Genomic DNA, 22,539 nt, shown 5'->3' on the forward strand with positions numbered 1-22,539 from the left:
AACACGTTGTGTGTGCTTTTCTGCGGCTTGCACATGTGGCTTGGAATGTGCTGCCGTCTATGTGATGTTATCAACCTGCATGCGTGTAATAGCGATGCAGTTAGCAGTTTATGCGAACAATTTTCGCGATTAGTGACACTTCTTGTCGCCATATTACTCCGCGTAATATCATGCCACGTCCTTCATGTCGTTTTGAATTTGTGCCCGCGAAGTTCAGATCGATGTTGACGCACGAGAGGCTGCGGATGATGAGTGTTTATATTTCGCCAGCGCGTCCACTCACCACAGCTTTACGCCTACATTCAAAACATGCCAACTAAAATAATAATAATAATAATAATAATAACAACAAAAAAGAAGTGCAGGCAAAAAAAAATTAAAAAGAAAGGTGCCATCAGCACTCGGTGTTCCCAGGTGGTCTCCCTCCCAAGTACTGACCGAGCCCAATGCTGCTTAGCTTCGGGGATCGGACGAGAACCGGCGTATTCAGCATGGTATGGCCGATGGCGAGAAACGAAGGTTTCCGATGCTGCCTGTATCTAAAAGGGAGCATCGGCTCTCTACAGCTACAATGAATAGTCTTTACGGGTTACGGAAACGTCTCATTACGTGGTTTCAATTTGTTGATCTGCGCTAGAAAAGAGAAAATTGCGTGTGCGAGTTGTGCAGAGGAGAGTGGACGTAACACGTTGTGTGTGCTTTTCTGCGGCTTGCACATGTGGCTTGGAATGTGCTGCCGTCTATGTGATGTTATCAACCTGCATGCGTGTAATAGCGATGCAGTTAGCAGTTTATGCGAACAATTTTCGCGATTAGTGACACTTCTTGTCGCCATATTACTCCGCGTAATATCATGCCACGTCCTTCATGTCGTTTTGAATTTGTGCCCGCGAAGTTCAGATCGATGTTGACGCACGAGAGGCTGCGGATGATGAGTGTTTATATTTCGCCAGCGCGTCCACTCACCACAGCTTTACGCCTACATTCAAAACATGCCAACTAAAATAATAATAATAATAATAATAACAACAAAAAAGAAGTGCAGGCAAAAAAAAATTAAAAAGAAAGGTGCCATCAGCACTCGGTGTTCCCAGGTGGTCTCCCTCCCAAGTACTGACCGAGCCCAATGCTGCTTAGCTTCGGGGATCGGACGAGAACCGGCGTATTCAGCATGGTATGGCCGATGGCGAGAAACGAAGGTTTCCGATGCTGCCTGTATCTAAAAGGGAGCATCGGCTCTCTACAGCTACAATGAATAGTCTTTACGGGTTACGGAAACGTCTCATTACGCGGTTTCAATTTGTTGATCTGCGCTAGAAAAGAGAAAATTGCGTGTGCGAGTTGTGCAGAGGAGAGTGGACGTAACACGTTGTGTGTGCTTTTCTGCGGCTTGCACATGTGGCTTGGAATGTGCTGCCGTCTATGTGATGTTATCAACCTGCATGCGTGTAATAGCGATGCAGTTAGCAGTTTATGCGAACAATTTTCGCGATTAGTGACACTTCTTGTCGCCATATTACTCCGCGTAATATCATGCCACGTCCTTCATGTCGTTTTGAATTTGTGCCCGCGAAGTTCAGATCGATGTTGACGCACGAGAGGCTGCGGATGATGAGTGTTTATATTTCGCCAGCGCGTCCACTCACCACAGCTTTACGCCTACATTCAAAACATCCCAACTAAAATAATAATAATAATAATAATAACAACAAAAAAGAAGTGCAGGCAAAAAAAAAAAATTAAAAAGAAAGGTGCCATCAGCACTCGGTGTTCCCAGGTGGTCTCCCTCCCAAGTACTGACCGAGCCCAATGCTGCTTAGCTTCGGGGATCGGACGAGAACCGGCGTATTCAGCATGGTATGGCCGATGGCGAGAAACGAAGGTTTCCGATGCTGCCTGTATCTAAAAGGGAGCATCGGCTCTCTACAGCTACAATGAATAGTCTTTACGGGTTACGGAAACGTCTCATTACGCGGTTTCAATTTGTTGATCTGCGCTAGAAAAGAGAAAATTGCGTGTGCGAGTTGTGCAGAGGAGAGTGGACGTAACACGTTGTGTGTGCTTTTCTGCAGCTTGCACATGTGGCTTGGAATGTGCTGCCGTCTATGTGATGTTATCAACCTGCATGCGTGTAATAGCGATGCAGTTAGCAGTTTATGCGAACAATTTTCGCGATTAGTGACACTTCTTGTCGCCATATTACTCCGCGTAATATCATGCCACGTCCTTCATGTCGTTTTGAATTTGTGCCCGCGAAGTTCAGATCGATGTTGACGCACGAGAGGCTGCGGATGATGAGTGTTTATATTTCGCCAGCGCGTCCACTCACCACAGCTTTACGCCTACATTCAAAACATGCCAACTAAAATAATAATAATAATAATAATAACAACAAAAAAGAAGTGCAGGCAAAAAAAAAATTAAAAAGAAAGGTGCCATCAGCACTCGGTGTTCCCAGGTGGTCTCCCTCCCAAGTACTGACCGAGCCCAATGCTGCTTAGCTTCGGGGATCGGACGAGAACCGGCGTATTCAGCATGGTATGGCCGATGGCGAGAAACGAAGGTTTCCGATGCTGCCTGTATCTAAAAGGGAGCATCGGCTCTCTACAGCTACAATGAATAGTCTTTACGGGTTACGGAAACGTCTCATTACGCGGTTTCAATTTGTTGATCTGCGCTAGAAAAGAGAAAATTGCGTGTGCGAGTTGTGCAGAGGAGAGTGGACGTAACACGTTGTGTGTGCTTTTCTGCGGCTTGCACATGTGGCTTGGAATGTGCTGCCGTCTATGTGATGTTATCAACCTGCATGCGTGTAATAGCGATGCAGTTAGCAGTTTATGCGAACAATTTTCGCGATTAGTGACACTTCTTGTCGCCATATTACTCCGCGTAATATCATGCCACGTCCTTCATGTCGTTTTGAATTTGTGCCCGCGAAGTTCAGATCGATGTTGACGCACGAGAGGCTGCGGATGATGAGTGTTTATATTTCGCCAGCGCGTCCACTCACCACAGCTTTACGCCTACATTCAAAACATGCCAACTAAAATAATAATAATAATAATAATAACAACAGAAAAGAAGTGCAGGCAAAAAAAAAATTAAAAAGAAAGGTGCCATCAGCACTCGGTGTTCCCAGGTGGTCTCCCTCCCAAGTACTGACCGAGCCCAATGCTGCTTAGCTTCGGGGATCGGACGAGAACCGGCGTATTCAGCATGGTATGGCCGATGGCGAGAAACGAAGGTTTCCGATGCTGCCTGTATCTAAAAGGGAGCATCGGCTCTCTACAGCTACAATGAATAGTCTTTACGGGTTACGGAAACGTCTCATTACGCGGTTTCAATTTGTTGATCTGCGCTAGAAAAGAGAAAATTGCGTGTGCGAGTTGTGCAGAGGAGAGTGGACGTAACACGTTGTGTGTGCTTTTCTGCGGCTTGCACATGTGGCTTGGAATGTGCTGCCGTCTATGTGATGTTATCAACCTGCATGCGTGTAATAGCGATGCAGTTAGCAGTTTATGCGAACAATTTTCGCGATTAGTGACACTTCTTGTCGCCATATTACTCCGCGTAATATCATGCCACGTCCTTCTTGTCGTTTTGAATTTGTGCCCGCGAAGTTCAGATCGATGTTGACGCACGAGAGGCTGCGGATGATGAGTGTTTATATTTCGCCAGCGCGTCCACTCACCACTGCTTTACGCCTACATTCAAAACATGCCAACTAAAATAATAATAATAATAATAATAACAACAAAAAAGAAGTGCAGGCAAAAAAAAAATTAAAAAGAAAGGTGCCATCAGCACTCGGTGTTCCCAGGTGGTCTCCCTCCCAAGTACTGACCGAGCCCAATGCTGCTTAGCTTCGGGGATCGGACGAGAACCGGCGTATTCAGCATGGTATGGCCGATGGCGAGAAACGAAGGTTTCCGATGCTGCCTGTATCTAAAAGGGAGCATCGGCTCTCTACAGCTACAATGAATAGTCTTTACGGGTTACGGAAACGTCTCATTACGTGGTTTCAATTTGTTGATCTGCGCTAGAAAAGAGAAAATTGCGTGTGCGAGTTGTGCAGAGGAGAGTGGACGTAACACGTTGTGTGTGCTTTTCTGCGGCTTGCACATGTGGCTTGGAATGTGCTGCCGTCTATGTGATGTTATCAACCTGCATGCGTGTAATAGCGATGCAGTTAGCAGTTTATGCGAACAATTTTCGCGATTAGTGACACTTCTTGTCGCCATATTACTCCGCGTAATATCATGCCACGTCCTTCATGTCGTTTTGAATTTGTGCCCGCGAAGTTCAGATCGATGTTGACGCACGAGAGGCTGCGGATGATGAGTGTTTATATTTCGCCAGCGCGTCCACTCACCACAGCTTTACGCCTACATTCAAAACATGCCAACTAAAATAATAATAATAATAATAATACCAACAAAAAAGAAGTGCAGGCAAAAAAAAATTGAAAAGAAAGGTGCCATCAGCACTCGGTGTTCCCAGGTGGTCTCCCTCCCAAGTACTGACCGAGCCCAATGCTGCTTAGCTTCGGGGATCGGACGAGAACCGGCGTATTCAGCATGGTATGGCCGATGGCGAGAAACGAAGGTTTCCGATGCTGCCTGTATCTAAAAGGGAGCATCGGCTCTCTACAGCTACAATGAATAGTCTTTACGGGTTACGGAAACGTCTCATTACGCGGTTTCAATTTGTTGATCTGCGCTAGAAAAGAGAAAATTGCGTGTGCGAGTTGTGCAGAGGAGAGTGGACGTAACACGTTGTGTGTGCTTTTCTGCGGCTTGCACATGTGGCTTGGAATGTGCTGCCGTCTATGTGATGTTATCAACCTGCATGCGTGTAATAGCGATGCAGTTAGCAGTTTATGCGAACAATTTTCGCGATTAGTGACACTTCTTGTCGCCATATTACTCCGCGTAATATCATGCCACGTCCTTCATGTCGTTTTGAATTTGTGCCCGCGAAGTTCAGATCGATGTTGACGCACGAGAGGCTGCGGATGATGAGTGTTTATATTTCGCCAGCGCGTCCACTCACCACAGCTTTACGCCTACATTCAAAACATGCCAACTAAAATAATAATAATAATAATAATAATAATAACAACAAAAAAGAAGTGCAGGCAAAAAAAAAAATTAAAAAGAAAGGTGCCATCAGCACTCGGTGTTCCCAGGTGGTCTCCCTCCCAAGTACTGACCGAGCCCAATGCTGCTTAGCTTCGGGGATCGGACGAGAACCGGCGTATTACGCATGGTATGGCCGATGGCGAGAAACGAAGGTTTCCGATGCTGCCTGTATCTAAAAGGGAGCATCGGCTCTCTACAGCTACAATGAATAGTCTTTACGGGTTACGGAAACGTCTCATTACGCGGTTTCAATTTGTTGATCTGCGCTAGAAAAGAGAAAATTGCGTGTGCGAGTTGTGCAGAGGAGAGTGGACGTAACACGTTGTGTGTGCTTTTCTGCGGCTTGCACATGTGGCTTGGAATGTGCTGCCGTCTATGTGATGTTATCAACCTGCATGCGTGTAATAGCGATGCAGTTAGCAGTTTATGCGAACAATTTTCGCGATTAGTGACACTTCTTGTCGCCATATTACTCCGCGTAATATCATGCCACGTCCTTCATGTCGTTTTGAATTTGTGCCCGCGAAGTTCAGATCGATGTTGACGCACGAGAGGCTGCGGATGATGAGTGTTTATATTTCGCCAGCGCGTCCACTCACCACAGCTTTACGCCTACATTCAAAACATGCCAACTAAAATAATAATAATAATAATAATAATAACAACAAAAAAGAAGTGCAGGCAAAAAAAAAAATTAAAAAGAAAGGTGCCATCAGCACTCGGTGTTCCCAGGTGGTCTCCCTCCCAAGTACTGACCGAGCCCAATGCTGCTTAGCTTCGGGGATCGGACGAGAACCGGCGTATTCAGCATGGTATGGCCGATGGCGAGAAACGAAGGTTTCCGATGCTGCCTGTATCTAAAAGGGAGCATCGGCTCTCTACAGCTACAATGAATAGTCTTTACGGGTTACGGAAACGTCTCATTACGCGGTTTCAATTTGTTGATCTGCGCTAGAAAAGAGAAAATTGCGTGTGCGAGTTGTGCAGAGGAGAGTGGACGTAACACGTTGTGTGTGCTTTTCTGCGGCTTGCACATGTGGCTTGGAATGTGCTGCCGTCTATGTGATGTTATCAACCTGCATGCGTGTAATAGCGATGCAGTTAGCAGTTTATGCGAACAATTTTCGCGATTAGTGACACTTCTTGTCGCCATATTACTCCGCGTAATATCATGCCACGTCCTTCATGTCGTTTTGAATTTGTGCCCGCGAAGTTCAGATCGATGTTGACGCACGAGAGGCTGCGGATGATGAGTGTTTATATTTCGCCAGCGCGTCCACTCACCACAGCTTTACGCCTACATTCAAAACATGCCAACTAAAATAATAATAATAATAATAATAACAACAAAAAAGAAGTGCAGGCAAAAAAAAAAATTAAAAAGAAAGGTGCCATCAGCACTCGGTGTTCCCAGGTGGTCTCCCTCCCAAGTACTGACCGAGCCCAATGCTGCTTAGTTTCGGGGATCGGACGAGAACCGGCGTATTCAGCATGGTATGGCCGATGGCGAGAGACGAAGGTTTCCGATGCTGCCTGTATCTAAAAGGGAGCATCGGCTCTCTACAGCTACAATGAATAGTCTTTACGGGTTACGGAAACGTCTCATTACGTGGTTTCAATTTGTTGATCTGCGCTAGAAAAGAGAAAATTGCGTGTGCGAGTTGTGCAGAGGAGAGTGGACGTAACACGTTGTGTGTGCTTTTCTGCGGCTTGCACATGTGGCTTGGAATGTGCTGCCGTCTATGTGATGTTATCAACCTGCATGCGTGTAATAGCGATGCAGTTAGCAGTTTATGCGAACAATTTTCGCGATTAGTGACACTTCTTGTCGCCATATTACTCCGCGTAATATCATGCCACGTCCTTCATGTCGTTTTGAATTTGTGCCCGCGAAGTTCAGATCGATGTTGACGCACGAGAGGCTGCGGATGATGAGTGTTTATATTTCGCCAGCGCGTCCACTCACCACAGCTTTACGCCTACATTCAAAACATGCCAACTAAAATAATAATAATAATAATAATAACAACAAAAAAGAAGTGCAGGCAAAAAAAAAATTAAAAAGAAAGGTGCCATCAGCACTCGGTGTTCCCAGGTGGTCTCCCTCCCAAGTACTGACCGAGCCCAATGCTGCTTAGCTTCGGGGATCGGACGAGAACCGGCGTATTCAGCATGGTATGGCCGATGGCGAGAAACGAAGGTTTCCGATGCTGCCTGTATCTAAAAGGGAGCATCGGCTCTCTACAGCTACAATGAATAGTCTTTACGGGTTACGGAAACGTCTCATTACGCGGTTTCAATTTGTTGATCTGCGCTAGAAAAGAGAAAATTGCGTGTGCGAGTTGTGCAGAGGAGAGTGGACGTAACACGTTGTGTGTGCTTTTCTGCGGCTTGCACATGTGGCTTGGAATGTGCTGCCGTCTATGTGATGTTATCAACCTGCATGCGTGTAATAGCGATGCAGTTAGCAGTTTATGCGAACAATTTTCGCGATTAGTGACACTTCTTGTCGCCATATTACTCCGCGTAATATCATGCCACGTCCTTCATGTCGTTTTGAATTTGTGCCCGCGAAGTTCAGATCGATGTTGACGCACGAGAGGCTGCGGATGATGAGTGTTTATATTTCGCCAGCGCGTCCACTCACCACAGCTTTACGCCTACATTCAAAACATGCCAACTAAAATAATAATAATAATAATAATAATAACAACAAAAAAGAAGTGCAGGCAAAAAAAAAATTAAAAAGAAAGGTGCCATCAGCACTCGGTGTTCCCAGGTGGTCTCCCTCCCAAGTACTGACCGAGCCCAATGCTGCTTAGCTTCGGGGATCGGACGAGAACCGGCGTATTCAGCATGGTATGGCCGATGGCGAGAAACGAAGGTTTCCGATGCTGCCTGTATCTAAAAGGGAGCATCGGCTCTCTACAGCTACAATGAATAGTCTTTACGGGTTACGGAAACGTCTCATTACGTGGTTTCAATTTGTTGATCTGCGCTAGAAAAGAGAAAATTGCGTGTGCGAGTTGTGCAGAGGAGAGTGGACGTAACACGTTGTGTGTGCTTTTCTGCGGCTTGCACATGTGGCTTGGAATGTGCTGCCGTCTATGTGATGTTATACACCTGCATGCGTGTAATAGCGATGCAGTTAGCAGTTTATGCGAACAATTTTCGCGATTAGTGACACTTCTTGTCGCCATATTACTCCGCGTAATATCATGCCACGTCCTTCATGTCGTTTTGAATTTGTGCCCGCGAAGTTCAGATCGATGTTGACGCACGAGAGGCTGCGGATGATGAGTGTTTATATTTCGCCAGCGCGTCCACTCACCACAGCTTTACGCCTACATTCAAAACATGCCAACTAAAATAATAATAATAATAATAATAACAACAAAAAAGAAGTGCAGGCAAAAAAAAAATTAAAAAGAAAGGTGCCATCAGCACTCGGTGTTCCCAGGTGGTCTCCCTCCCAAGTACTGACCGAGCCCAATGCTGCTTAGCTTCGGGGATCGGACGAGAACCGGCGTATTCAGCATGGTATGGCCGATGGCGAGAAACGAAGGTTTCCGATGCTGCCTGTATCTAAAAGGGAGCATCGGCTCTCTACAGCTACAATGAATAGTCTTTACGGGTTACGGAAACGTCTCATTACGCGGTTTCAATTTGTTGATCTGCGCTAGAAAAGAGAAAATTGCGTGTGCGAGTTGTGCAGAGGAGAGTGGACGTAACACGTTGTGTGTGCTTTTCTGCGGCTTGCACATGTGGCTTGGAATGTGCTGCCGTCTATGTGATGTTATCAACCTGCATGCGTGTAATAGCGATGCAGTTAGCAGTTTATGCGAACAATTTTCGCGATTAGTGACACTTCTTGTCGCCATATTACTCCGCGTAATATCATGCCACGTCCTTCATGTCGTTTTGAATTTGTGCCCGCGAAGTTCAGATCGATGTTGACGCACGAGAGGCTGCGGATGATGAGTGTTTATATTTCGCCAGCGCGTCCACTCACCACAGCTTTACGCCTACATTCAAAACATGCCAACTAAAATAATAATAATAATAATAATAACAACAAAAAAGAAGTGCAGGCAAAAAAAAAATTAAAAAGAAAGGTGCCATCAGCACTCGGTGTTCCCAGGTGGTCTCCCTCCCAAGTACTGACCGAGCCCAATGCTGCTTAGCTTCGGGGATCGGACGAGAACCGGCGTATTCAGCATGGTATGGCCGATGGCGAGAAACGAAGGTTTCCGATGCTGCCTGTATCTAAAAGGGAGCATCGGCTCTCTACAGCTACAATGAATAGTCTTTACGGGTTACGGAAACGTCTCATTACGTGGTTTCAATTTGTTGATCTGCGCTAGAAAAGAGAAAATTGCGTGTGCGAGTTGTGCAGAGGAGAGTGGACGTAACACGTTGTGTGTGCTTTTCTGCGGCTTGCACATGTGGCTTGGAATGTGCTGCCGTCTATGTGATGTTATCAACCTGCATGCGTGTAATAGCGATGCAGTTAGCAGTTTATGCGAACAATTTTCGCGATTAGTGACACTTCTTGTCGCCATATTACTCCGCGTAATATCATGCCACGTCCTTCATGTCGTTTTGAATTTGTGCCCGCGAAGTTCAGATCGATGTTGACGCACGAGAGGCTGCGGATGATGAGTGTTTATATTTCGCCAGCGCGTCCACTCACCACAGCTTTACGCCTACATTCAAAACATGCCAACTAAAATAATAATAATAATAATAATAACAACAAAAAAGAAGTGCAGGCAAAAAAAAAATTAAAAAGAAAGGTGCCATCAGCACTCGGTGTTCCCAGGTGGTCTCCCTCCCAAGTACTGACCGAGCCCAATGCTGCTTAGCTTCGGGGATCGGACGAGAACCGGCGTATTCAGCATGGTATGGCCGATGGCGAGAAAGGAAGGTTTCCGATGCTGCCTGTATCTAAAAGGGAGCATCGGCTCTCTACAGCTACAATGAATAGTCTTTACGGGTTACGGAAACGTCTCATTACGCGGTTTCAATTTGTTGATCTGCGCTAGAAAAGAGAAAATTGCGTGTGCGAGTTGTGCAGAGGAGAGTGGACGTAACACGTTGTGTGTGCTTTTCTGCGGCTTGCACATGTGGCTTGGAATGTGCTGCCGTCTATGTGATGTTATCAACCTGCATGCGTGTAATAGCGATGCAGTTAGCAGTTTATGCGAACAATTTTCGCGATTAGTGACACTTCTTGTCGCCATATTACTCCGCGTAATATCATGCCACGTCCTTCATGTCGTTTTGAATTTGTGCCCGCGAAGTTCAGATCGATGTTGACGCACGAGAGGCTGCCGATGATGAGTGTTTATATTTCGCCAGCGCGTCCACTCACCACAGCTTTACGCCTACATTCAAAACATGCCAACTAAAATAATAATAATAATAATAATAACAACAAAAAAGAAGTGCAGGCAAAAAAAAAATTAAAAAGAAAGGTGCCATCAGCACTCGGTGTTCCCAGGTGGTCTCCCTCCCAAGTACTGACCGAGCCCAATGCTGCTTAGCTTCGGGGATCGGACGAGAACCGGCGTATTCAGCATGGTATGGCCGATGGCGAGAAACGAAGGTTTCCGATGCTGCCTGTATCTAAAAGAAAGCATCGGCTCTCTACAGCTACAATGAATAGTCTTTACGGGTTACGGAAACGTCTCATTACGCGGTTTCAATTTGTTGATCTGCGCTAGAAAAGAGAAAATTGCGTGTGCGAGTTGTGCAGAGGAGAGTGGACGTAACACGTTGTGTGTGCTTTTCTGCGGCTTGCACATGTGGCTTGGAATGTGCTGCCGTCTATGTGATGTTATCAACCTGCATGCGTGTAATAGCGATGCAGTTAGCAGTTTATGCGAACAATTTTCGCGATTAGTGACACTTCTTGTCGCCATATTACTCCGCGTAATATCATGCCACGTCCTTCATGTCGTTTTGAATTTGTGCCCGCCAAGTTCAGATCGATGTTGACGCACGAGAGGCTGCGGATGATGAGTGTTTATATTTCGCCAGCGCGTCCACTCACCACAGCTTTACGCCTACATTCAAAACATGCCAACTAAAATAATAATAATAATAATAATAATAACAACAAAAAAGAAGTGCAGGCAAAAAAAAAATTAAAAAGAAAGGTGCCATCAGCACTCGGTGTTCCCAGGTGGTCTCCCTCCCAAGTACTGACCGAGCCCAATGCTGCTTAGCTTCGGGGATCGGACGAGAACCGGCGTATTCAGCATGGTATGGCCGATGGCGAGAAACGAAGGTTTCCGATGCTGCCTGTATCTAAAAGGGAGCATCGGCTCTCTACAGCTACAATGAATAGTCTTTACGGGTTACGGAAACGTCTCATTACGCGGTTTCAATTTGTTGATCTGCGCTAGAAAAGAGAAAATTGCGTGTGCGAGTTGTGCAGAGGAGAGTGGACGTAACACGTTGTGTGTGCTTTTCTGCGGCTTGCACATGTGGCTTGGAATGTGCTGCCGTCTATGTGATGTTATCAACCTGCATGCGTGTAATAGCGATGCAGTTAGCAGTTTATGCGAACAATTTTCGCGATTAGTGACACTTCTTGTCGCCATATTACTCCGCGTAATATCATGCCACGTCCTTCATGTCGTTTTGAATTTGTGCCCGCGAAGTTCAGATCGATGTTGACGCACGAGAGGCTGCGGATGATGAGTGTTTATATTTCGCCAGCGCGTCCACTCACCACAGCTTTACGCCTACATTCAGAACATGCCAACTAAAATAATAATAATAATAATAATAACAACAAAAAAGAAGTGCAGGCAAAAAAAAAATTAAAAAGAAAGGTGCCATCAGCACTCGGTGTTCCCAGGTGGTCTCCCTCCCAAGTACTGACCGAGCCCAATGCTGCTTAGCTTCGGGGATCGGACGAGAACCGGCGTATTCAGCATGGTATGGCCGATGGCGAGAAACGAAGGTTTCCGATGCTGCCTGTATCTAAAAGGGAGCATCGGCTCTCTACAGCTACAATGAATAGTCTTTACGGGTTACGGAAACGTCTCATTACGCGGTTTCAATTTGTTGATCTGCGCTAGAAAAGAGAAAATTGCGTGTGCGAGTTGTGCAGAGGAGGGTGGACGTAACACGTTGTGTGTGCTTTTCTGCGGCTTGCACATGTGGCTTGGAATGTGCTGCCGTCTATGTGATGTTATCAACCTGCATGCGTGTAATAGCGATGCAGTTAGCAGTTTATGCGAACAATTTTCGCGATTAGTGACACTTCTTGTCGCCATATTACTCCGCGTAATATCATGCCACGTCCTTCATGTCGTTTTGAATTTGTGCCCGCGAAGTTCAGATCGATGTTGACGCACGAGAGGCTGCGGATGATGAGTGTTTATATTTCGCCAGCGCGTCCACTCACCACAGCTTTACGCCTACATTCAAAACATGCCAACTAAAATAATAATAATAATAATAATAACAACAAAAAAGAAGTGCAGGCAAAAAAAAAATTAAAAAGAAAGGTGCCATCAGCACTCGGTGTTCCCAGGTGGTCTCCCTCCCAAGTACTGACCGAGCCCAATGCTGCTTAGCTTCGGGGATCGGACGAGAACCGGCGTATTCAGCATGGTATGGCCGATGGCGAGAAACGAAGGTTTCCGATGCTGCCTGTATCTAAAAGGGAGCATCGGCTCTCTACAGCTACAATGAATAGTCTTTACGGGTTACGGAAACGTCTCATTACGCGGTTTCAATTTGTTGATCTGCGCTAGAAAAGAGAAAATTGCGTGTGCGAGTTGTGCAGAGGAGAGTGGACGTAACACGTTGTGTGTGCTTTTCTGCGGCTTGCACATGTGGCTTGGAATGTGCTGCCGTCTATGTGATGTTATCAACCTGCATGCGTGTAATAGCGATGCAGTTAGCAGTTTATGCGAACAATTTTCGCGATTAGTGACACTTCTTGTCGCCATATTACTCCGCGTAATATCATGCCACGTCCTTCATGTCGTTTTGAATTTGTGCCCGCGAAGTTCAGATCGATGTTGACGCACGAGAGGCTGCGGATGATGAGTGTTTATATTTCGCCAGCGCGTCCACTCACCACAGCTTTACGCCTACATTCAAAACATGCCAACTAAAATAATAATAATAATAATAATAACAACAAAAAAGAAGTGCAGGCAAAAAAAAAAATTAAAAAGAAAGGTGCCATCAGCACTCGGTGTTCCCAGGTGGTCTCCCTCCCAAGTACTGACCGAGCCCAATGCTGCTTAGCTTCGGGGATCGGACGAGAACCGGCGTATTCAGCATGGTATGGCCGATGGCGAGAAACGAAGGTTTCCGATGCTGCCTGTATATAAAAGGGAGCATCGGCTCTCTACAGCTACAATGAATAGTCTTTACGGGTTACGGAAACGTCTCATTACGTGGTTTCAATTTGTTGATCTGCGCTAGAAAAGAGAAAATTGCGTGTGCGAGTTGTGCAGAGGAGAGTGGACGTAACACGTTGTGTGTGCTTTTCTGCGGCTTGCACATGTGGCTTGGAATGTGCTGCCGTCTATGTGATGTTATCAACCTGCATGCGTGTAATAGCGATGCAGTTAGCAGTTTATGCGAACAATTTTCGCGATTAGTGACACTTCTTGTCGCCATATTACTCCGCGTAATATCATGCCACGTCCTTCATGTCGTTTTGAATTTGTGCCCGCGAAGTTCAGATCGATGTTGACGCACGAGAGGCTGCGGATGATGAGTGTTTATATTTCGCCAGCGCGTCCACTCACCACAGCTTTACGCCTACATTCAAAACATGCCAACTAAAATAATAATAATAATAATAATAACAACAAAAAAGAAGTGCAGGCAAAAAAAAAATTAAAAAGAAAGGTGCCATCAGCACTCGGTGTTCCCAGGTGGTCTCCCTCCCAAGTACTGACCGAGCCCAATGCTGCTTAGCTTCGGGGATCGGACGAGAACCGGCGTATTCAGCATGGTATGGCCGATGGCGTGAAACGAAGGTTTCCGATGCTGCCTGTATCTAAAAGGGAGCATCGGCTCTCTACAGCTACAATGAATAGTCTTTACGGGTTACGGAAACGTCTCATTACGTGGTTTCAATTTGTTGATCTGCGCTAGAAAAGAGAAAATTGCGTGTGCGAGTTGTGCAGAGGAGAGTGGACGTAACACGTTGTGTGTGCTTTTCTGCGGCTTGCACATGTGGCTTGGAATGTGCTGCCGTCTATGTGATGTTATCAACCTGCATGCGTGTAATAGCGATGCAGTTAGCAGTTTATGCGAACAATTTTCGCGATTAGTGACACTTCTTGTCGCCATATTACTCCGCGTAATATCATGCCACGTCCTTCATGTCGTTTTGAATTTGTGCCCGCGAAGTTCAGATCGATGTTGACGCACGAGAGGCTGCGGATGATGAGTGTTTATATTTCGCCAGCGCGTCCACTCACCACAGCTTTACGCCTACATTCAAAACATGCCAACTAAAATAATAATAATAATAATAATAACAACAAAAAAGAAGTGCAGGCAAAAAAAAAATTAAAAAGGAAGGTGCCATCAGCACTCGGTGTTCCCAGGTGGTCTCCCTCCCAAGTACTGACCGAGCCCAATGCTGCTTAGCTTCGGGGATCGGACGAGAACCGGCGTATTCAGCATGGTATGGCCGATGGCGAGAAACGAAGGTTTCCGATGCTGCCTGTATCTAAAAGGGAGCATCGGCTCTCTACAGCTACAATGAATAGTCTTTACGGGTTACGGAAACGTCTCATTACGTGGTTTCAATTTGTTGATCTGCGCTAGAAAAGAGAAAATTGCGTGTGCGAGTTGTGCAGAGGAGAGTGGACGTAACACGTTGTGTGTGCTTTTCTGCGGCTTGCACATGTGGCTTGGAATGTGCTGCCGTCTATGTGATGTTATCAACCTGCATGCGTGTAATAGCGATGCAGTTAGCAGTTTATGCGAACAATTTTCGCGATTAGTGACACTTCTTGTCGCCATATTACTCCGCGTAATATCATGCCACGTCCTTCATGTCGTTTTGAATTTGTGCCCGCGAAGTTCAGATCGATGTTGACGCACGAGAGGCTGCGGATGATGAGTGTTTATATTTCGCCAGCGCGTCCACTCACCACAGCTTTACGCCTACATTCAAAACATGCCAACTAAAATAATAATAATAATAATAATAACAACAAAAAAGAAGTGCAGGCAAAAAAAAAATTAAAAAGAAAGGTGCCATCAGCACTCGGTGTTCCCAGGTGGTCTCCCTCCCAAGTACTGACCGAGCCCAATGCTGCTTAGCTTCGGGGATCGGACGAGAACCGGCGTATTCAGCATGGTATGGCCGATGGCGAGAAACGAAGGTTTCCGATGCTGCCTGTATCTAAAAGGGAGCATCGGCTCTCTACAGCTACTATGAATAGTCTTTACGGGTTACGGAAACGTCTCATTACGTGGTTTCAATTTGTTGATCTGCGCTAGAAAAGAGAAAATTGCGTGTGCGAGTTGTGCAGAGGAGAGTGGACGTAACACGTTGTGTGTGCTTTTCTGCGGCTTGCACATGTGGCTTGGAATGTGCTGCCGTCTATGGACGACCGCACGCCAAGTTTCATCCTAGACGCCAGCGCTCGTTTCTCCCCTGGCGGAACGATTTCATCTCCAACGGGTGTAGGTTTCCGCCGCCGCTTCCCTTAGCGATCGTGCCCGCGTTCAGTTCGCGCTGCGCGCGAAATGTCTCTTGTTTGCGACGGCGCCTCTTCGGATGACCGGAAATTATTATTGCGTTGTTTACTGTCACGAGAGCAATGTAAACACGAAAGGGTTGATGCCACCAGTGAAATTCTGCCGATTCACAAGAAAATGGTACGAAAAAAGCAGACTACAGACATGGATTACTGCGGTGCGCCGAGTGAAGTAAACAACTGGCAAACGAAGCGAGCGCGTTCATTAATCACTCCTGAGTGTATGACGGTTTTTATATGTAACCCACATGAATTTAAAAATTACTCGGTACATAATTCTTTTATTCATATAAAAACTTTGAGTTGTTCGACGAGCGCTTGTCTTGTCTTCTTTCTCGTGTTTCGTTTGTGTGTGCGCTGCCAAAAAATGGAAACCACTTCTGTTGTATGCGCTAGCAGTGGCCGAAGTTCACGCGTGCCGAGAAATTGAATACATGCACGATGCATTGAACATGACCGGAGTTCATTCCCGCTTCACCACTGCATCGCTCGATCGACTTACTGGACGATACACGCCCGCGTCTTGGTCGCAACGGCATTGCTGAAGTAGGAATGATTACTAATACTTTCAACTTCCGTCTCTTGGGCACTGTTAAAAAATGGCCAAGCTGTCTACATTGCTGCCTCTATTCCATATTGTAAGGGACGTACTAGTTCAAGTTGTGTGCGCATGTCGTACTTGTGCTATGCAGCGATATATTTTTTTATTTCCGCACAGTGTCGATGGAAGTCCGTTGTCGCCATCAGAGACAACACGGATTTGTAGCAAACATTGTGAGACACTGCAAAAATGACTTTAGCTCGTATGTGCCGCATCGTATGTGCTGACGATTTTTCCAGCGGCACCTACGATGTCGTTTACAATTACCTGCTCAGCGTCACTTACACGGTTAAACAGACGCTGCCCTTTTGCAGCCATAAAAATAATCGTCAATCGTATCGATCTTCTTAAAGGTAAATAGAAGCGTGTACAGTCTGTTTCACACTTAGGGGAAAACTCGGAACGTATTGCATCGCGATGCGGCAAGCAATGGAGTCGTGCCGTGGCAGCAGCTCGAGCAGGCGCAGACGCTCGAGGGGCGGAGTCGTGATCTGCGTCGTCTGCTACGGCGGCGCGCGCTGGCCGCATTGTCGGGAAGCGTGCTACTGTCAGGGGCAGTGCACTGATTTCATCGGTTCTGCGGGAGCTGAGCTTATATTCTTTACTAAACGTTGTGCGAAGCCAAACTCCGAGGCAATGAAGGCATTGGCGATAATGGAGTTCCACAAACTTCTTTTGACAGCATGCTTCGTTTGTTCTTTCGAAAGGCCGGGGTACTGAGCGCGTGCACGTATATTTCTTCACTGTGTGTGCTACTGTAATAAGCAGTGACAAGACGCACCAAGATGTGCGCGGAACGTGCTCAGTCTTTGTTTGACTCGAAAGCAAAACAAAGCACTCAACAATGGTAACTATGGGGGTCGAACACGAGGAAACAAACGGATACGATTAAAGAAATGTTTTAGGTTAAGACAATGAGCCGGAAGTGATTTTTCTCGACAATCATTCACTACACCAGGCAGACCCTGCCCGCCGGCGGTGAATCGGACACGTCATGCTCGGAACTTCAGTTAGTATCTCGTCATGTCCCCAGCGGCAGCGATGACAGCGCTCATCCTGGAAGGCAGTGAAGTGTAGAATAACTTGATCAGGGGGATGTCTTCATTCGCAACACGTCTCAGTCGCTGACAATGGTGGATCGATGCCTATCTTCGGGGGCGACTGATAGAGGGGATGTTGCTCCAGTGATACTTTCAACGAGCCCCAGACATTTTAAATGATGTTGGCGCGCGGGGATTGAGGCGGCCACTCCAAGAGAGTGACTGCGCGCTCTTCCGGCAGTTCTTGCACAACAGGAGCAGTGTGGATCGGCGGCCTATCGCGTTAGAATATACAGTCGCCTTCCAGAAACGGGCCGTCAAGAATGTATGGAATCAGTACGTCGTCTATGACTGCCCTGCACCTTTCAGCGATGAACTTACCTTCGAGGCATATCAGTGGGCGTCGCACAACGCTTAGTAAAGAATACCGGCTCATTTCACGCAGTAACCATGAGATCGGCGCCCTGCAACTGACAGTAGAACGCTTCCCGACAATGCGGCAAGCGCGCGCCGCCGTAGCAGACGACGCCGTTCAAGATCCCGCCCCTCGAGCAGCTGCGCGAGCTGCTGCCGCCGCCTGACTCAAGCGCTCGCCGCATCGCGATGCAATGCGCTCCGAGTTTCCCTAAATGTGAAACAAACTGTAAATCGCCCTTCGAATGAAATGTCCACGCGCACACACGTAGGCACACACACCGCGCGCGGCACGAAACGTGCCCAAACACGCGAAGTGCAGGAGGCAATCAAGGCGGTGCGAACGAGAGATGGGAGAGGGGTACCACCCGCTATTAGAATTTTGCTTCGCATGCGGCGCTCTCAACGCCGGCGCAGCAGCGCCGCTCTCGGTGCCGTTCTTGTCCATGTGATGTTATCAACCTGCATGCGTGTAATAGCGATGCAGTTAGCAGTTTATGCGAACAATTTTCGCGATTAGTGACACTTCTTGTCGCCATATTACTCCGCGTAATATCATGCCACGTCCTTCATATCGTTTTGAATTTGTGCCCGCGAAGTTCAGATCGATGTTGACGCACGAGAGGCTGCGGATGATGAGTGTTTATATTTCGCCAGCGCGTCCACTCACCACAGCTTTACGCCTACATTCAAAACATGCCAACTAAAATAATAATAATAATAATAATAACAACAAAAAAGAAGTGCAGGCAAAAAAAAAATTAAAAAGAAAGGTGCCATCAGCACTCGGTGTTCCCAGGTGGTCTCCCTCCCAAGTACTGACCGAGCCCAATGCTGCTTAGCTTCGGGGATCGGACGAGAACCGGCGTATTCAGCATGGCATGGCCGATGGCGAGAAACGAAGGTTTCCGATGCTGCCTGTATCTAAAAGGGAGCATCGGCTCTCTACAGCTACAATGAATAGTCTTTACGGGTTACGGAAACGTCTCATTACGTGGTTTCAATTTGTTGATCTGCGCTAGAAAAGAGAAAATTGCGTGTGCGAGTTGTGCAGAGGAGAGTGGACGTAACACGTTGTGTGTGCTTTTCTGCGGCTTGCACATGTGGCTTGGAATGTGCTGCCGTCTATGTGATGTTATCAACCTGCATGCGTGTAATAGCGATGCAGTTAGCAGTTTATGCGAACAATTTTCGCGATTAGTGACACTTCTTGTCGCCATATTACTCCGCGTAATATCATGCCACGTCCTTCATGTCGTTTTGAATTTGTGCCCGCGAAGTTCAGATCGATGTTGACGCACGAGAGGCTGCGGATGATGAGTGTTTATATTTCGCCAGCGCGTCCACTCACCACAGCTTTACGCCTACATTCAAAACATGCCAACTAAAATAATAATAATAATAATAATAACAACAAAAAAGAAGTGCAGGCAAAAAAAAAATTAAAAAGAAAGGTGCCATCAGCACTCGGTGTTCCCAGGTGGTCTCCCTCCCAAGTACTGACCGAGCCCAATGCTGCTTAGCTTCGGGGATCGGACGAGAACCGGCGTATTCAGCATGGTATGGCCGATGGCGAGAAACGAAGGTTTCCGATGCTGCCTGTATATAAAAGGGAGCATCGGCTCTCTACAGCTACAATGAATAGTCTTTACGGGTTACGGAAACGTCTCATTACGTGGTTTCAATTTGTTGATCTGCGCTAGAAAAGAGAAAATTGCGTGTGCGAGTTGTGCAGAGGAGAGTGGACGTAACACGTTGTGTGTGCTTTTCTGCGGCTTGCACATGTGGCTTGGAATGTGCTGCCGTCTATGTGATGTTATCAACCTGCATGCGTGTAATAGCGATGCAGTTAGCAGTTTATGCGAACAATTTTCGCGATTAGTGACACTTCTTGTCGCCATATTACTCCGCGTAATATCATGCCACGTCCTTCATGTCGTTTTGAATTTGTGCCCGCGAAGTTCAGATCGATGTTGACGCACGAGAGGCTGCGGATGATGAGTGTTTATATTTCGCCAGCGCGTCCACTCACCACAGCTTTACGCCTACATTCAAAACATGCCAACTAAAATAATAATAATAATAATAATAACAACAAAAAAGAAGTGCAGGCAAAAAAAAAAAATTAAAAAGAAAGGTGCCATCAGCACTCGGTGTTCCCAGGTGGTCTCCCTCCCAAGTACTGACCGAGCCCAATGCTGCTTAGCTTCGGGGATCGGACGAGAACCGGCGTATTCAGCATGGTATGGCCGATGGCGAGAAACGAAGGTTTCCGATGCTGCCTGTATCTAAAAGGGAGCATCGGCTCTCTACAGCTACAATGAATAGTCTTTACGGGTTACGGAAACGTCTCATTACGTGGTTTCAATTTGTTGATCTGCGCTAGAAAAGAGAAAATTGCGTGTGCGAGTTGTGCAGAGGAGAGTGGACGTAACACGTTGTGTGTGCTTTTCTGCGGCTTGCACATGTGGCTTGGAATGTGCTGCCGTCTATGTGATGTTATCAACCTGCATGCGTGTAATAGCGATGCAGTTAGCAGTTTATGCGAACAATTTTCGCGATTAGTGACACTTCTTGTCGCCATATTACTCCGCGTAATATCATGCCACGTCCTTCATGTCGTTTTGAATTTGTGCCCGCGAAGTTCAGATCGATGTTGACGCACGAGAGGCTGCGGATGATGAGTGTTTATATTTCGCCAGCGCGTCCACTCACCACAGCTTTACGCCTACATTCAAAACATGCCAACTAAAATAATAATAATAATAATAATAATAACAACAAAAAAGAAGTGCAGGCAAAAAAAAAATTTAAAAGAAAGGTGCCATCAGCACTCGGTGTTCCCAGGTGGTCTCCCTCCCAAGTACTGACCGAGCCCAATGCTGCTTAGCTTCGGGGATCGGACGAGAACCGGCGTATTCAGCATGGTATGGCCGATGGCGAGAAACGAAGGTTTCCGATGCTGCCTGTATCTAAAAGGGAGCATCGGCTCTCTACAGCTACAATGAATAGTCTTTACGGGTTACGGAAACGTCTCATTACGTGGTTTCAATTTGTTGATCTGCGCTAGAAAAGAGAAAATTGCGTGTGCGAGTTGTGCAGAGGAGAGTGGACGTAACACGTTGTGTGTGCTTTTCTGCGGCTTGCACATGTGGCTTGGAATGTGCTGCCGTCTATGTGATGTTATCAACCTGCATGCGTGTAATAGCGATGCAGTTAGCAGTTTATGCGAACAATTTTCGCGATTAGTGACACTTCTTGTCGCCATATTACTCCGCGTAATATCATGCCACGTCCTTCATGTCGTTTTGAATTTGTGCCCGCGAAGCTCAGATCGATGTTGACGCACGAGAGGCTGCGGATGATGAGTGTTTATATTTCGCCAGCGCGTCCACTCACCACAGCTTTACGCCTACATTCAAAACATGCCAACTAAAATAATAATAATAATAATAATAATAACAACAAAAAAGAAGTGCAGGCAAAAAAAAAAATTAAAAAGAAAGGTGCCATCAGCACTCGGTGTTCCCAGGTGGTCTCCCTCCCAAGTACTGACCGAGCCCAATGCTGCTTAGCTTCGGGGATCGGACGAGAACCGGCGTATTCAGCATGGTATGGCCGATGGCGAGAAACGAAGGTTTCCGATGCTGCCTGTATCTAAAAGGGAGCATCGGCTCTCTACAGCTACAATGAATAGTCTTTACGGGTTACGGAAACGTCTCATTACGTGGTTTCAATTTGTTGATCTGCGCTAGAAAAGAGAAAATTGCGTGTGCGAGTTGTGCAGAGGAGAGTGGACGTAACACGTTGTGTGTGCTTTTCTGCGGCTTGCACATGTGGCTTGGAATGTGCTGCCGTCTATGTGATGTTATCAACCTGCATGCGTGTAATAGCGATGCAGTTAGCAGTTTATGCGAACAATTTTCGCGATTAGTGACACTTCTTGTCGCCATATTACTCCGCGTAATATCATGCCACGTCCTTCATGTCATTTTGAATTTGTGCCCGCGAAGTTCAGATCGATGTTGACGCACGAGAGGCTGCGGATGATGAGTGTTTATATTTCGCCAGCGCGTCCACTCACCACAGCTTTACGCCTACATTCAAAACATGCCAACTAAAATAATAATAATAATAATAATAACAACAAAAAAGAAGTGCAGGCAAAAAAAAAAATTATAAAGAAAGGTGCCATCAGCACTCGGTGTTCCCAGGTGGTCTCCCTCCCAAGTACTGACCGAGCCCAATGCTGCTTAGCTTCGGGGATCGGACGAGAACCGGCGTATTCAGCATGGTATGGCCGATGGCGAGAAACGAAGGTTTCCGATGCTGCCTGTATCTAAAAGGGAGCATCGGCTCTCTACAGCTACAATGAATAGTCGTTACGGGTTACGGAAACGTCTCATTACGTGGTTTCAATTTGTTGATCTGCGCTAGAAAAGAGAAAATTGCGTGTGCGAGTTGTGCAGAGGAGAGTGGACGTAACACGTTGTGTGTGCTTTTCTGCGGCTTGCACATGTGGCTTGGAATGTGCTGCCGTCTATGTGATGTTATCAACCTGCATGCGTGTAATAGCGATGCAGTTA

At 46.6% G+C, this 22,539-nt stretch overlaps 27 non-coding genes and 2 pseudogenes across 27 annotated transcripts; all 29 read right to left on the bottom strand.

The window, feature by feature from the left end:
* Positions 1-389: 389 nt before the first annotated feature.
* Positions 390-508, bottom strand: LOC142580853 (5S ribosomal RNA). The gene has a single exon (XR_012827994.1). It is a non-coding gene; the product is annotated as a 5S ribosomal RNA (ribosomal RNA).
* Positions 509-1,069: 561 nt separating this feature from the next.
* On the bottom strand, positions 1,070-1,188 carry LOC142580855 (5S ribosomal RNA). The gene has a single exon (XR_012827996.1). It is a non-coding gene; the product is annotated as a 5S ribosomal RNA (ribosomal RNA).
* Positions 1,189-1,752: 564 nt separating this feature from the next.
* On the bottom strand, positions 1,753-1,871 carry LOC142580856 (5S ribosomal RNA). The gene has a single exon (XR_012827997.1). It is a non-coding gene; the product is annotated as a 5S ribosomal RNA (ribosomal RNA).
* A 562-nt stretch (positions 1,872-2,433) lies between these two features.
* Positions 2,434-2,552, bottom strand: LOC142580857 (5S ribosomal RNA). Its single transcript, XR_012827998.1, has one exon. It is a non-coding gene; the product is annotated as a 5S ribosomal RNA (ribosomal RNA).
* A 562-nt stretch (positions 2,553-3,114) lies between these two features.
* LOC142580858 (5S ribosomal RNA) lies at positions 3,115-3,233 on the bottom strand. The gene has a single exon (XR_012827999.1). It is a non-coding gene; the product is annotated as a 5S ribosomal RNA (ribosomal RNA).
* Positions 3,234-3,795: 562 nt separating this feature from the next.
* Positions 3,796-3,914, bottom strand: LOC142580860 (5S ribosomal RNA). The gene has a single exon (XR_012828000.1). It is a non-coding gene; the product is annotated as a 5S ribosomal RNA (ribosomal RNA).
* A 561-nt stretch (positions 3,915-4,475) lies between these two features.
* On the bottom strand, positions 4,476-4,594 carry LOC142580862 (5S ribosomal RNA). The gene has a single exon (XR_012828002.1). It is a non-coding gene; the product is annotated as a 5S ribosomal RNA (ribosomal RNA).
* A 569-nt stretch (positions 4,595-5,163) lies between these two features.
* On the bottom strand, positions 5,164-5,282 carry LOC142580411 (5S ribosomal RNA; annotated as a pseudogene).
* Positions 5,283-5,848: 566 nt separating this feature from the next.
* LOC142580863 (5S ribosomal RNA) lies at positions 5,849-5,967 on the bottom strand. The gene has a single exon (XR_012828003.1). It is a non-coding gene; the product is annotated as a 5S ribosomal RNA (ribosomal RNA).
* Positions 5,968-6,530: 563 nt separating this feature from the next.
* On the bottom strand, positions 6,531-6,649 carry LOC142580364 (5S ribosomal RNA; annotated as a pseudogene).
* A 562-nt stretch (positions 6,650-7,211) lies between these two features.
* On the bottom strand, positions 7,212-7,330 carry LOC142580864 (5S ribosomal RNA). The gene has a single exon (XR_012828004.1). It is a non-coding gene; the product is annotated as a 5S ribosomal RNA (ribosomal RNA).
* A 565-nt stretch (positions 7,331-7,895) lies between these two features.
* On the bottom strand, positions 7,896-8,014 carry LOC142580865 (5S ribosomal RNA). The gene has a single exon (XR_012828005.1). It is a non-coding gene; the product is annotated as a 5S ribosomal RNA (ribosomal RNA).
* A 562-nt stretch (positions 8,015-8,576) lies between these two features.
* On the bottom strand, positions 8,577-8,695 carry LOC142580866 (5S ribosomal RNA). Its single transcript, XR_012828006.1, has one exon. It is a non-coding gene; the product is annotated as a 5S ribosomal RNA (ribosomal RNA).
* Positions 8,696-9,257: 562 nt separating this feature from the next.
* LOC142580867 (5S ribosomal RNA) lies at positions 9,258-9,376 on the bottom strand. Its single transcript, XR_012828007.1, has one exon. It is a non-coding gene; the product is annotated as a 5S ribosomal RNA (ribosomal RNA).
* A 562-nt stretch (positions 9,377-9,938) lies between these two features.
* Positions 9,939-10,057, bottom strand: LOC142580868 (5S ribosomal RNA). The gene has a single exon (XR_012828008.1). It is a non-coding gene; the product is annotated as a 5S ribosomal RNA (ribosomal RNA).
* Positions 10,058-10,619: 562 nt separating this feature from the next.
* Positions 10,620-10,738, bottom strand: LOC142580869 (5S ribosomal RNA). Its single transcript, XR_012828009.1, has one exon. It is a non-coding gene; the product is annotated as a 5S ribosomal RNA (ribosomal RNA).
* A 565-nt stretch (positions 10,739-11,303) lies between these two features.
* LOC142580870 (5S ribosomal RNA) lies at positions 11,304-11,422 on the bottom strand. Its single transcript, XR_012828010.1, has one exon. It is a non-coding gene; the product is annotated as a 5S ribosomal RNA (ribosomal RNA).
* Positions 11,423-11,984: 562 nt separating this feature from the next.
* Positions 11,985-12,103, bottom strand: LOC142580871 (5S ribosomal RNA). Its single transcript, XR_012828011.1, has one exon. It is a non-coding gene; the product is annotated as a 5S ribosomal RNA (ribosomal RNA).
* A 562-nt stretch (positions 12,104-12,665) lies between these two features.
* LOC142580873 (5S ribosomal RNA) lies at positions 12,666-12,784 on the bottom strand. The gene has a single exon (XR_012828013.1). It is a non-coding gene; the product is annotated as a 5S ribosomal RNA (ribosomal RNA).
* Positions 12,785-13,347: 563 nt separating this feature from the next.
* LOC142580874 (5S ribosomal RNA) lies at positions 13,348-13,466 on the bottom strand. The gene has a single exon (XR_012828014.1). It is a non-coding gene; the product is annotated as a 5S ribosomal RNA (ribosomal RNA).
* A 562-nt stretch (positions 13,467-14,028) lies between these two features.
* Positions 14,029-14,147, bottom strand: LOC142580875 (5S ribosomal RNA). Its single transcript, XR_012828016.1, has one exon. It is a non-coding gene; the product is annotated as a 5S ribosomal RNA (ribosomal RNA).
* Positions 14,148-14,709: 562 nt separating this feature from the next.
* LOC142580876 (5S ribosomal RNA) lies at positions 14,710-14,828 on the bottom strand. Its single transcript, XR_012828017.1, has one exon. It is a non-coding gene; the product is annotated as a 5S ribosomal RNA (ribosomal RNA).
* A 562-nt stretch (positions 14,829-15,390) lies between these two features.
* On the bottom strand, positions 15,391-15,509 carry LOC142580877 (5S ribosomal RNA). Its single transcript, XR_012828018.1, has one exon. It is a non-coding gene; the product is annotated as a 5S ribosomal RNA (ribosomal RNA).
* A 3,218-nt stretch (positions 15,510-18,727) lies between these two features.
* LOC142580287 (5S ribosomal RNA) lies at positions 18,728-18,846 on the bottom strand. The gene has a single exon (XR_012827713.1). It is a non-coding gene; the product is annotated as a 5S ribosomal RNA (ribosomal RNA).
* Positions 18,847-19,408: 562 nt separating this feature from the next.
* LOC142580878 (5S ribosomal RNA) lies at positions 19,409-19,527 on the bottom strand. Its single transcript, XR_012828019.1, has one exon. It is a non-coding gene; the product is annotated as a 5S ribosomal RNA (ribosomal RNA).
* A 564-nt stretch (positions 19,528-20,091) lies between these two features.
* LOC142580879 (5S ribosomal RNA) lies at positions 20,092-20,210 on the bottom strand. The gene has a single exon (XR_012828020.1). It is a non-coding gene; the product is annotated as a 5S ribosomal RNA (ribosomal RNA).
* Positions 20,211-20,775: 565 nt separating this feature from the next.
* LOC142580882 (5S ribosomal RNA) lies at positions 20,776-20,894 on the bottom strand. The gene has a single exon (XR_012828021.1). It is a non-coding gene; the product is annotated as a 5S ribosomal RNA (ribosomal RNA).
* A 566-nt stretch (positions 20,895-21,460) lies between these two features.
* On the bottom strand, positions 21,461-21,579 carry LOC142580883 (5S ribosomal RNA). Its single transcript, XR_012828022.1, has one exon. It is a non-coding gene; the product is annotated as a 5S ribosomal RNA (ribosomal RNA).
* A 563-nt stretch (positions 21,580-22,142) lies between these two features.
* LOC142580884 (5S ribosomal RNA) lies at positions 22,143-22,261 on the bottom strand. Its single transcript, XR_012828023.1, has one exon. It is a non-coding gene; the product is annotated as a 5S ribosomal RNA (ribosomal RNA).
* Positions 22,262-22,539: the final 278 nt, after the last annotated feature.

The sequence above is a fragment of the Dermacentor variabilis genome, chromosome 4 (assembly GCF_050947875.1).
Source record: "Dermacentor variabilis isolate Ectoservices chromosome 4, ASM5094787v1, whole genome shotgun sequence".
NCBI lineage: Eukaryota > Metazoa > Arthropoda > Arachnida > Ixodida > Ixodidae > Dermacentor > Dermacentor variabilis.